General features: G+C 34.8%; 1 long non-coding RNA gene across 1 annotated transcript; it reads right to left on the bottom strand.

Moving 5' to 3' along the window:
• Window positions 1-818: 818 nt before the first annotated feature.
• On the bottom strand, window positions 819-7,717 carry LOC124080026 (uncharacterized). Its single transcript, XR_006847558.2, has 2 exons — window positions 6,962-7,717; window positions 819-5,722 (listed from the first exon to the last, which is right to left on the bottom strand). It is a non-coding gene; the product is annotated as an uncharacterized LOC124080026 (long non-coding RNA).
• Window positions 7,718-14,034: the final 6,317 nt, after the last annotated feature.

Consider the following 14,034-nt stretch of genomic DNA (forward strand, 5'->3'; position numbering starts at 1 on the left):
GGTTCGATGCTCAGCACCATATACAAACAAAGATGTTGTGTCCGCCGAAAACTAAAAAAAAAATATTAAAAAAATTCTCTCTCTCTCTCTTTAAAAAAAAACAAAACAGCTCAGGAGGCTGAGGCAGGAGGATGGCAAGTTCAAGGCCAGCCTCAGTAACTTAGTGAGACGCTGTTTCAAAATGAAAAATAAGGGCTGGGGGTTGAAGTTCAATGGGAGAGTACTTGCCTAGCATGTGTGAGGCACTAGGTTCAATTCTCAGCACCACATATAAATAAAATAAAAGTCCAGGGGCTGGAGTTGTGGCTCAGCAGTACAGCGCTCGCCTAGCACATGCGACACCCTGGGGTTCAATCCTTAGCACCACTTTAATTAAAAATTAAAAATAAATAAAATTAAAAATAAATAAAAAAATAAAGGTATTGCATACAACTAAAAAGTAAGTATTTTAAAAATATAAATAAATAAAAAAGGTCCAATGACAACTTTAAAAAAAAATGAAAAAAAGGGCTGGGGATATGGCTCAAGTGGTTAAGGGCTCTGGGGTTCAATCAGTACCAAAAGAACTGGTAGACTTTCTATCATTAGATCAGTTGTGTATGTAATCGATTAGCTTTTCTCTGAGCCTTGATTGACAAGACTTCTTGATACGAATTTTCTTTATATTATATGGCTATTGGCCTTTGTCTTTTATCTTGTAGTTTTTAATTTTGAAAATAGGTTAGAATAATACAATTTCTGTGAGTTCCCAAACCCTTCTGAGGGAACCCAAGTTTTATATCCTCACAGAATAAGTAAAACATAAAATCACAGAGTAATGGTGTGTTTAAAAACTCACATTTTACTACACATAATGAGAATCAAATGGATAGTTGAATCACAGAAGGGCGTATGTCAATGGTGAACAAAATTGGAAAAGAGGCAAAGGAATATACTGTGGTCAAAAATACATGAAATCTTGTCAGCATATTTTATGCCAAAATCAGTTCTGAGGGAGCAAAATGTTCTGTAAATTTTAACAGTAACAGTAAATTTAGGCACTGATGTTAACTAAAAATACATATTATGAACAGCCAGCCTCTCTTCTGCAACTGTTTTTTTTTTAAACAACAGAATATTTCAACTTTGCATCTCAAAACTGAAATTCAATGTCTTACAATGGGAACCTAAGTATAAAAATGTATTTATACTGGACTCTTTTCAATATTTTCAGTATTGATCATTTAAAGTAAATATTTAATAATACCTCTACAGAAATAGAAACCACAAAATTTAGACCAATGAAATTAAGCAATCACTTAGTACTAGCTTGCTTATAAATAAGATAAAGACATGACAAAATAAAGATGCCAAAATTGACATGACTTGTTAATGTCTCAACTGGAATTAGAATGCAAGTCTTGTAAATCTATTCTTATGATCTTTCTGTCACATTATACTATAATTTTATCATTAAGATGCAAATATTTTAGTAAAAACACTACTAAGAAAAATAAAAAAACAATAACTAAAGGGAAAATAAAAACTAATTACAGAATGAAAATGAATTATGATTAAATTAAATATTCCAAAGCTAAATCAGCTACCTACCCTAAACCTGGTTAGCAATGAAAGTCCATAAGTTTCAGAAAACAAAAAAGGTATTATTTTATAAAAACTTATAAACTACTAAAACACTTTAGAAATAATCCAAATGTCTAGCAACAGATGGATAAAATATAGTGTATACATAAAATAGAATACTATTTAACCATAAATAGGAATGCCACAATATGGACGAAGCTTAAAATCATGCAGAATGAAATAGACTGGAGACAAAAGAAAAATTATTATATGATTCCACTTAAATGAAGTATTTGAATTTAGCAAATTCATAAAAACATAAAATGATTACCAGGAACTGGAGGAAAGAAGAATGAAGAATTATTACCTAATAGGTTCAGTTTCTGTTTAGGGGCGATGAAAAGTTTTGGAAATACTGGTGATGGTTGCATTACACCAAGAACATAACTAATGCAAATTAGGTGTACATTTAAAAAATAAAATAAAGATATTGTGTCCACCTATAACTAAAAAATAAATATTAAAAAAGTAGAAATCTTATTTGAAATATTCAATAAGTAGTAGTTAAATGTGTTAAGCATTGATGGATAGATGTAAAGAAGAAAGGAAAAAAGCAGATAGGACAAACTATCACATCTATCTTATAAAAGTGTTAAAACAATGAATGATGTAAAAGTGCTCCATAAATAATAAAGCACTACATAGTGAGCTGGAGTTGTGGCTCAGTGGTAGAGTACTTGCCTAGCATGTGAGAGGCCCTGGGTTTGATTTTCAGCACCACATATACATAAGTGAATAAAATAAAGGTCCATCAACACCTAAAAACAAATATTAAAAAGTAATAATAACAAAGCACTGTATAAACATATCCCCACCACACACACACACACACACACACACACGCACACAAGCACATTTGAAAAAACTTAAATTTATGATGAAAGATGTTGGTGGGATAATTTCTGTTTTATCCAGCAACATAGATCTCTATCTGCATTTGAAATGTTAAGCTCTGTCCTAAACAAAACAAAACCCTGAATTAGATTATGTGAATCTTTTTAATTAATTTTTTTTGTAATTGTAGATGGACAGAATGCCTTTATTTTATTTATTTTTATGTGGTACTAAGAATTAAGCCCAGTGCCTCACACATGCTAGGCAAGTGCTCTGTTACTGAGCTCCAGCCCCAGCCCTATGTGAGCCTTTAACCTCTATATTTTATTATATACTATACCTTTAATAACTTACTTGGAATCAAACTGATTTTCCAAGTATATAAGTGTAGAAAGGGTTTCTCAAAGAGCAAAATTTAGAGTATTTATTCTTTCCAGAATGAATAATTTTTAAAAAAATGTTTTTTAGTTGTAGATGAACACAATACCTTCATTTTATTTCCTGATTTTTATGTGGTGCTGAGGATCGAACCCAGTGCCTCACATATGCTAGGCAAGCATTCTACCACTGAGCCACAACCTCAAACCCAGAATGAATAATTTTTAAAGTAAACTGTATTAAACAGCCTGTGTTGTATTAACTATAGCCAAGGAATGATAATATACTAAACTGATATTTTAAAAAAGAACAATGAAAATGTTTTCTATGTATGTGTGCAAATGTATTTATGTTAGCTTTCCATCACTATAACAAACTCCTGAGATAAGCGACTTATTAAAAAAAAAAAAAGTTTGTTTTGGCACACAGTTTCGGAGGTTCTAGTCCATGATCAGGAGGACCCATTTATTTTAGGTCTCCAATGGGGGTGCTGGATGGCAATGGCAAGAGCAAAACTGGCAGAGCAAAACTGCACAGCTCATAGTCAGGAAACAAAAGAGAAAAAAAAGGAGAAACTGGGGTCCCAAATCCTTTTGGGGCATCCCTTCAATAACATAAAGATCTCTTACTATGGCAGGTACAGTGGCATACACGTATAATCCCAGTGGCTCAAGAGGCTAAAGCAGGAGGACTTCAAGTTCAAAGCCAGCCTTAGCAACTTAGTGAGGACCTGAACAACTTAATGAAAACTTGTCTCAAAAATATAAAAGGCCAGGGCTGGGGTTGTGGCTCAAGTGGTAGAGTGCTTGCCTAGCATGTGTGAGGCACTGGGTTCGATCCTCAGCACCACATAAAAATAAAATAAAGATATTGTATCCACCTAAATCTAAAAAATATATTTAAAAAAATTATATATGTGGCTCTGGGTTCAATCCCTGATATTTAAAAAAAAAAAAAAAGAAATCTCTCACTAGGCCCCACCTCTTAGTTTCTACTACCTCACAATAACACTTACCCCCATGAACCTTTATATTTATGTATGTTTAAAAAAAAAATCACCAGAAAGGATGATCATAGCAATGGCATGAAATTGAGTAAGGCAATATACATCTTTTCAATTTACCTTACTAACTACAAGATAAAGCCTGCATGAAGCACTGGTCTGCCAGAAAGTAAGACTTCTAAACTTCTAAGCTCATAAACTGGGGACAATAGGTATAATATCACATCATTATGAATTAAAACCAAGTAACAGAAAATGCTAGGGGAAAAGTTTACAAACTGAAGAAGAAATAATAATCTTTGAAAAATTAAGCTTTAAAGAAATAAGGAGGCCCGGTGTGACAGTGCATGCCTGTAATACCAGCAACTCGCTGAGGTAGGAGGATCAATGGCACACACCTGTAATCCCAGAGGTTCAGGAGGCTGAGACAGGAAGATTGTGAGTTCAAAGCCAGCCTCAGCAAATTATCAAGGCCATGTCTCTAAATAAAATACAAAAAAAGGGCTAGGGATATGGCTCAGTGGTTAAATGCCCCCGAGTAATCCCCAGTACCAAAAAAAAAGTTTGAGGCCAGCTTCAGCAATTTAGTGAGACCCTAAGCAACTCAGAAAGACCCTGTCTTCAAATAAAAAACAAAAAGGTCTGGGGAAGTAGCTCAATGGTAAAGCACTACAGGTTTAATCCTCAGTACCAAAACAAAACAAAAAACAAGAGCTAAGGAAGCTGCACCATGGCTCAGTGGTAGAGCACTTGCCTAGCATGGGCAAGGGCATGGGTTTGACTCCCAACATTCAAAAGAAAAAAATATTTCTTTCTTTCTATATAGGAAACAAAGTAAATTTTGTAAATGTATTCAGAAATATTAAGAATCAAGTACCAGACATTTTTATATGATTTGGAAAACACTCAAAAATCCAAAATTTTAATTTATTCAAGCAGGGTTAAGATTATTCAAAGAAAAATGTCAATACATCTATAATTCTAGAATGAATAACATCATGCTTCAAAATGTAAAAATAAATAATTGCAGGCTTATAACCTTACTCTAAAATGTTTTAAACAATTTCTAGATAACTGCATCAAAATCTTTCTTGTAACATTTTAAAATAACAAAAATTAAACAAATGGCTTAGATTTTAGAACTGAATTCATTAAATTCAATTTGATCATCTAAAATTTGCATCCTACCCATAAAACTGAACAGGATATGCTGACTCATGGTTTTTACTTTACAGTCAAAAAAAAAAAACCAGGTTATTTTAAAGAATTATTAAAACTTCATTTAAAGAGAACAAGTAAGAGGGCTAGGGCTCAGTGGTAGCGTAATTGCTTGGCATGTGTGGAGCACAGGGTTCAATTCTCAGCACCATATATAAATAAATAAAATAAAAGTCTATCAAAAACTAAAAAAAAATTGAAAAAAAAAGAGAACAAATAATATTTTAAAAATCCTTTATTCCTATGATTTTCCTAAGCAATTGGGAAAAAAAATTTACTAGTCTGAACAGTAAATTCAGATCGGCCACACGCGAGTAGCTTTCCACAGTTGGAAAATGAAATACCTATGTTACCTCTTACTGAATGCTACTGAAAATGAAACCAAAGCAAAATGTAATTGTAGAACACTGCTTTAGAAAACATTTTTCAGAGAATCACATCCCTTAAATACTTTTCCCATTTACTTCATATAATCCTGATTCATTCATGTTATTGTGTTTATACTTTAAAGTAATGAGTATACTACTTATAAACAATGAATTTCACATCAATATATTTGTATATTGTAGATTTGTTTTGGGGTTACTGTTCTTCCTCTGGTTCTCGTGACCTTTTCCGGGTACTCGATGAACCTTCTGTGGCAACAGCATCTCTAAATCCCTGAGGCTGAAAAATGAAAAAATATACAAACATGTTTTAAGAACATTTAAAATAAAGACTGGTAGACAAATATTTTTAAGTATGATAGCTACTTTTTTCTTGAGATAGAATTTATTAACCATTGTGAATGAAGAGTTATGATAAGCCTTGTGGCTGGTCCAAGCCAGGATTATATTGAATACTTATTTACCACAAATACAGAAAAAACACTACATTATAAAAATATCTTCTAGGCCAGGCACAGCGGAACACTCCTGTAATCCCAGCAGCTTGGGAGGCCAAGACAGAAGGATTGCAAGTTCAAAATCAGCCTCAGCAACTTAGCGAGGCTCTAGCAACTTAGTGACATCCCATCTCTAAATAAAATATTAAAAGGGGCTAGTGATGAGGCTCAGTGGTTAAGTGCCCCTGGGTTCAATACCCAGTACTTAAATTAAAAAAAAAAAAAAAGTTTTTTAGGACTGTAAGTATATGTAGCTCAGTGGTGAGGCTCCCAAGCACCCTAAAAACAAAAACAAAAGTTCTCTAAAGAACAATCAGAAGTTCTCTAAAGAACAATCCTCAGAAACTTTATGGTAGCTATGTTGGAAAACATGAAATAGTTTGTACTAATTCTTAGGTACTTTACAAATTTATTTTCACAATTAAATACTTCTAAAATAAAAAGTTTTCCAAATAGGCTTTTTCAAATGCACCTGGGTAGTGCAAAAATTAAATGGTTAATTCAGCTGCAGAATCTCCATTTCTGTTTTTGTCCTTATAAAAATGAGATGCCAAGATATACTTGGGCTCAGCAATGTTGATAAATATGCATATTTCAGCCAAATATGTATGTTCTATGATGTTAATTCACAAGAAAATTAACATTTTAAAGTGTACTATATTTGGTGGCTATGATAGATCTATAATATCTACAGACCAAAAAAAAGGTAATGTTGGTATTTTTTCTTTTCTGAAAATCTCCAACAACTTTCACTTTAAAAATCTTTAATATACTGACATTACATATGCCATGGAACATACTACCCCAAAATAAGTATTTCCTCTGTTCTTAAGAATAAATTTTAGTCCAATTATGACTACAATATTCTGTATATACAACTATTTGGGGGATGTTCTAAACATCAAAAGCTGTCCTCAAATATGTTTGCTGCCTACAGAAGCTAACAAAAGCAATCTGTAAATGATCTCTTCAGATAATTACTGCCCACCACACCAAAATCCCACTAATCAAAAAATACTGACTGTGATCTGAAACAGTACTGTGGATTCCTTTTGGCTTGGTGATTTGTACAATGTTGCCAACCTGCTTAGAGAAAAAGCATACAAATATATAACTTTAATTAATTACTTCATATGACTGATTTCATAATTTATGCTAGTTTACTGTAATTCAAATATTTGGTTCTTAAGACACAGAAGAGAGGGGCTGAGGATGTGGCTCAAGCGGTAGCGCGCTAGTCTGGCATGCGTGCGGCCCGGGTTCGATCCTCAGCACCACATACAAACAAAGATGTTGTGTCCGCCGAAAAGCTAAAAAATAAATATTAAAAAAAAATTCTCTCTCTCTCTCCACTCTCTCTTTAAAAAAAAAAAAAAGACACAGAAGGGAAAGAAACATAAAAAATATTCTCCTGCTAGAGGAAGTGGCACATACTTGAGTCCCAGTTATCTGGGAGGCACAGGGAGGAGAATAATTTGACCCCAGGAATTCAAGGCCACCTCCTAAAATATTTTAAAAACTCCCCTCTAAAATTACCTATACTTATGCATGTAATAATTATAATAATATAATAACAATAGATTGTTTATATAAATTCCAAAGCAACAAAAAAATCCAATGATTCAAATTAATTAGTTTAGATACAATGAAGATGCCATTTATGCTAAAAGGAAAGGTTAACAGAAAATAATGATAGGAAATTATTATTAATAAGAATTAAAAGTTATACTGTATGATATATATATATATATATATATATATATATATATATATATATATATATATATGACATCTCTTGAAAAACTGTCACAAGACTACAACCAAAAAGTTAATAGGCACAGTGGCAAACATCTGTAATCCCAGCTACTCCAGAGACAAAGGCAGGAAGATGGGGATGCAGTTCAGTGGTAGAGTGCCTCCTGAGTTCAATCCTCAGTACTAAAGGGGGAAAAAAAGCTAATAGTTATTACAAGGTGAAAGTTGCTTATTCATTTATATATTTATCTACTTTTTCACAATCCTTCTGCAGTATTTGTGCACTTTTATGTGTTTTTAGAAAAGCAGTAAGATAATTTCTTGGAATATAAATAAAAAATGTATGATAAAAAGATAGGAAGATGCACTGTTTTAAAATGATTCTGTAAAAGAAAAATCAGTGTCATGACAGAACAAGATCTGTTTAGGTAGAATTTTATTATGTACTAAACAAAGCAAAAAGTAAAACTGAAAGTAGTTAAGAAATAAAATCCTAGCTGGAAGCAGTGGGAGATGAGTATAATCCCAGCAGCTTGGGAGGTTGAGGCAGGAGGATCTTGTTAATTATATTCAAATAGTGTTAACAGAAAAAGAAGAACTTTAAGGCTTTTAAAATTTACTTTAAAAACAGATATAACAGCCACAATAGCCAAAAGACAGAAGCAACTCATGTTCATTGACAGATGAATAAACAAAATGTGATATATACATACATAGAATATACTTCACTCTTACAAAGGAAGGAAATTGGAGGGGAGTGAGTATGGGAGTAGGAATGATAAAATGAATCGAACAGTATTATCCTATGTACATATATGATTATATCACCTGTGTAAACTCTACATCATGTACAGCCAGATGAATGAGAAGTTATACTCCATTTATGTAGGATATGTCAAAATCTATTCTACTGTCATGTTAACAAATTAGAATTTTAAAAATATCATTAACTATTAAAAAAAAATAAAAGGAAGCAAATTGACTACGCACTGGAGCATACAGATAATTCCGATTTGAGCTAAAGCAGGAGAATCCCAAGTTTAAGACCAGGCTCAGCAACTTATCGAAACCATCTCTCAAAATGAAAAGGACTGAGAATGTAGCTCAGAGGAAAAGCACCCCTGGGTTCAATCCCCAGTACCAAAAATAAATAAAAAACTAAAATTCTAATAAGAATGGTAAAAATAAGCTGGGCTTGGTGGTATACACCTGTGATCCCTGTGACTAGGAAATGTGAGGCAGGAGGATTGAAAGTTTAAGGACTGAGTGGGCAATTTAGCAGACTCTGTTCCAACTTTAAAAAAAAAAATACTGGGAGTGTAGCTCAGTGATATATAGCACACCCAGGTTCAACTCTCAGTATCACAAAACAAACAAACAAATAAACAAAAAACCCATAAAGGCTAAAATGAGTCAGCTTCTCAGGAGCTGAAGCAAGAGGATCACAAGTTCTAGGCCAGTCAGGATAACTTAATAAGACCTTGTCTAAAAAAAAAAAAAAAGGGCTGAGGATGTAGCTCAGTGTTAGAATCCTTGATTAGCATGTGAGGCCCTAAATTCAGTCCCCAGTATTGGGGGGGAAAAGGTAAAATGGTAAATTTTGTGTCTACATAAATGCCATTTTAAAAAACTAATAAAATAAAATGCAGATTCTAAGTTAGAGAAGTAAATCACAGACTTTCAGGGTTATAAGGATCATTTATTTGCACACAATTCAACACTGATTCGTTTTCAAAGTTAATTCAAAAAAGACATTTTGGTTATGATTTGTTACCTCCCTAATTTCAAAATTATCCCTCTCTTCAAACATAATTCAAAAGAAAAGCAATTAGAGACTATGGTCCATTAGCTTTCTGTTCTAGGTTTGTACTTTCAGGATGAAAACAGCAGAATCCAAAATGTCATGTACTCTATAATTACAACTTAACATACAAATAAAATAACTGCTAAGTAATATGTAAGAAAAGAACATCTGTGTTAAGAAATGGGATCCTTAAGTTTTTTCAATGCTTTAGGGTTGATTTTTTTTTTAAGAGATACTGGGGATTGAACCCAGAACACTCTACCACTGGGCTATACCCTCAGTCCTTTCTTTTTAAAATTGTTTTATTTTGAGATGTTATCTCATTAAATTCCCAGGCTGGCCTTGATCTTCCTGCCTCAGATTCCTGAGTACCTGGGATTACAGGCATATAGGCTTTGATATTCTATCTTTAACGCATAAATATTAAGATAAATAAAATCACTTTTTTTTTAAAACAGTGCTGGAAAATGAAACCAGGGTCTTGTGCATGCTAGGCAAATGCCCTACTATAGAGCTGTATTCCTTGTCCTCGATAATTACTTTTTGATTCAAGAAAACAAAAATTAGCTAACTTGAACAATTAATATCTTAAATCACCTCACATCACCAGTTTGTCCAAAAAGGTACTCAATGCTTCTATTTTTTTCTGAGAAAATTATTAAAGCACTACTAAGCTTTTAAGAAGTTTACACATTCATTAAGAAGCCTAGCTGAGCTCAGTGGCACACACCTGTAATCCCAGCAATTTTTGAAGCTAAGGCAGGAGGACTGGAAGTTCCAGGCAAGCCTCAGCAACTTGGCAAGGCCCTAAGAAAATTAGCAAGACCCTGTCTCAAAATAAAAATATTAAAAGAGCTGGAGTTGTGGCTAAGTGGTAGAGTGCCCCTAGGTTCAAGCTCTACTACCAAAAAAAAAAAAAGAAGAAGAAGAAGAAGAAGAACACTTAAAGAGAGATTAAGATTTCAGATTGACAGGCTGTGGTTGTGGCTCAAAGGTAGAGTGCTTGCCTAGGATGCATGAGGTACTGGGTTCAATCCTCAGCACCACATAAAAATAAAATGAAGATATTGTGTCTACTCAATTTCTAGGTGAAAATAAGTTTTTAAAATGATATGTCTGGATCTCAAAATATAGTCTCAAGCTTCCCCCTTCCCTTGCCACTGGGGATTGAACTCAGCAGGCCTCACTACCTCGGAGCAACATCCCCAGTCCTTATTTATTTATTTATTTTTATCTTGAGATAGGTCTTAGCATATTGCCAAGGCTGGCCTCAAACTTATGATCCTTCTGCTGCAGTCTCCCCAGTTGCTGGAATTTACAGTCATGTGCCACTGTGCCTAGCATCAAGATATCTTTTTAAGCAAGAAACTGAACTAAAGAATCACTTGGCTCAAGGCCCCAACTGAGATGAAGCTTGACATATGGCTGAACTACATAGTTTGGGGCAGGAAGAAACAAGACAGAAGCACAATTTGTGCTCTAAAGCTGAGCACACATATGAAACACTGTGTGGGGGTGTTGATATATTACTCCACTCCCAGCTCCTGCATCTAGCCACCTGATGCGGTAGCGAGGTTTACACAAGAGACCAGCAAGAGAGAGAGAAGCACGCCAGAGAGTGAGCTTTTATTGGGGAACAAAAAATTCAGGGGAAAATTCCATCCAATGAATGTCAAGGGGGACAACATTCCAAGGTCAGGGTCAGTGATTGGTTTTCAGGTCAGTGGTCAGTCACACCCCCACATGGACAAGCCCTTGCACCTGGGGAAGGGTGGGGAAGGCTCTGACACAGCTTGTCTAAAGCGCCTCACACCCAGCCAGGGAGGTAGCTCAATCACATGCAAGAACGGCTTCCCACCCTAAGACAACATAATTGTGTGTGTGTGTTGCTGGGGATTAGAACCCAGCCAAGGCCTTGTGCATTCAAGGCAAGCACTCATCAACTGAGCTATAGCCCCAGCCCAGGTAACATATTTTTTAAAAATTCACTTCCCCTATGTTAATAAAGACTGTTCTACTTTCCAAACTAATATATATATATATATATATATATATATATATATATTTTTTTTTGTAGTGGGAGTTAAATCCAGAGGTATTCTATCACTGAGCAACATCTCCACCCTTTTATTTTTTATTTTGAGACAGTCTTGCTAAGTTGCTTAGAGCCTTGCTGAGTTGCTGAGGCTGGCCTGGAACCTGTGATCCTCCTGCCTTTGTCTCCCATGTGCACTGGATTTACAGGGATGCTCCACTGTGCTCAGTTCCAAACTGGTTTTTCTTTTGCTTTCCTTATTGCACTAGCCAGCATCTCCAGTAAATGTTGAATGATAGTGGTTAAAGTTGACATGGTTGTTTCATTCTTAATTGCAGAAAAAAACATTTCAATATCTACCATGAAGGATGTTAACTGTAGGATTTTCATAGATGCTGTTTATGAAGCTAATTACTGTGGTGAGATTATCCTAAATGGATAATGAATTTTTGTCTTGTTGCATACCTTTCTTCTTGATTTGTTGATATGTTGAATTACTTAGATTTGTTTTCTTATCTTAAACCAACTTCAAATCCCTGGGATAAATCTAAAAAGATCATGATATGCTACTCTTTTGCATATTGCTGGATATAGTGTCTCTTTTTTTAAAGGAATTTTGTGTCTTTGTCCATGAGAGATAATGGTCTGTAGTTTTCTTTAAAGTGTCCTATCGATTTAGATATCAGAGTAATGCTGGTTTCAAAAAATAAGTGGGGGGCTGGGCATGGTGACCCATGCCTGTAAATCCAGCAGCTTGGGAGGCTAAGGCAGGAGGACTGAAAGTTCAAAGCCAGTCTCAGCAATTTAGAGAGATCCTATCTCAAAAATGAAAATAAATTAATGGGCTGGTATGTGGCTCAGTGGGTAAGCACCCCTGGTTTCAATCCCTGGTACCAATAAATAAATAAATGATAGAAGAAATGGGGAAATATCCCTCATCTTTTGCTTCCTCATAGTTTGTGTGAGATTAGTATTGGGGGTTTTGAACAGAATAGTGATGCCAACAGAAATAGGTTTTATCAGGATCCCTGGATGCTGTGTTAATAGACTGGGATAGCAAGGATGAAAGGAGATAGGAGGCTACAGTAATCTGGGCAGGGGTTGAGAAAGGCTTGTCCAGATTGGTAGCACTGGAATTGTAAAAAGGGATCAGATTCTGAATATATTTTTAAGGAAAAAAAAAAACAAGACTTGCTGGTTAATTGTATTTGAGATAGGAAATGAAAGAAAGGAGAAAAAGATGACCTCTAAATCTGATTTCTATTTCTCCTTTAATATTTTTTCACCTGTTGAAAACCAGAATCCAGGGCGGGGTTGTGGCTCAGTGGCAGCATGCTTGCCTTGCACATGTGAGACATTGGGTTTGATCCTCAGCACCACATAAAAATAAAAACAAAAATAAAGATATTTTTTTAAAAAAGAAAGGAAAAACAGAATCCAAAGTGCACTCCTTCCTTACTCTTCCTTTCCATCCCCATTCAAGGTGAAGCTGGGGTATCAACCTATAAAGGCAGTCAGAATCATGAGAGGAAGTGGGGATCCTCCTTGAACTTTTTTTAAATTATTTTTTAAAACTTTATATTATGGAGGGGCTAGGGTTGTGGCTCAGTGCTAGAGCACTTGCCTAGAATGTGTGAGGCACTGGGTTCGAGTCTCAGCACCACATATAAATAAGTTAAATAAAGGTCCATTGACAACTAAAAAAGTATATTTAAAAAAAAACTTTATATTATGAAAAATTTCTAATGTAAACAAAATAACTTCAGGCATTCCCATTTAACCATACCAGCTTCAGCAATGACTAATTCAAGTCCTAACTTGTTTCATCTACCCTGAATACTCTAAACCCACCCACCCTGATTATTTTAAAGCAGATTCGTATTTTACAAGTTGAATGTCCTTATCTGAAATGTTTGGGACCATAAATGTTTGAGATTTTGAAGATTTTTGGATTTTGGAATATTTGCATAGACTTTATTAGTTGAGCTGGGTATAGTAGGGCCTGCCTGTAATCCCAGCAACTTGGGAGGATGAAGCAGGAGGATTGCAAGGTGGACTCTGGCCTAAACAATATAGTGTGGAGACCCTGTCTCAAAATAAAAAGGGCTTGGGGATATAGCTCAGTGGTAGAGAGTGCATGGAATTGTTCCATCACCAATACCCGGAGGGAAAAATAATCCCTTTTTGCCCTTTACCCCAAAGCTAGAAGTAAATACTAAAAATATTACTCTGCTTTTCCCTGCCTTTCTGTGAAAGAGTTTGCCATATGCCTATAATTTCAAAGACTCTGGAAGCTGAGACAGGAGGATCAGAAATTCAAGGCCAGCCTGGGCAACTTAGCAAGACCCTAGCATGTGCGAGGCCCTGGGTTCGATCCTCAGTACCACATAAAAATAAAAAAAAGATATTGTGTCCATCTACAACTAAAAAATAAAATATTAAAAAAATACCCTCCAGGCTCAGTGATGCATGCCTGTAATTCTAGTGGCTCAGGAGGCTGA

This window comes from Marmota monax, unplaced genomic scaffold (assembly GCF_021218885.2).
Source record: "Marmota monax isolate L192 unplaced genomic scaffold, Marmota_monax_Labrador192_F-V1.1 WCK01_AAM20220418_F8-fsc00914, whole genome shotgun sequence".
Classification (NCBI taxonomy): Eukaryota; Metazoa; Chordata; class Mammalia; order Rodentia; family Sciuridae; genus Marmota; species Marmota monax.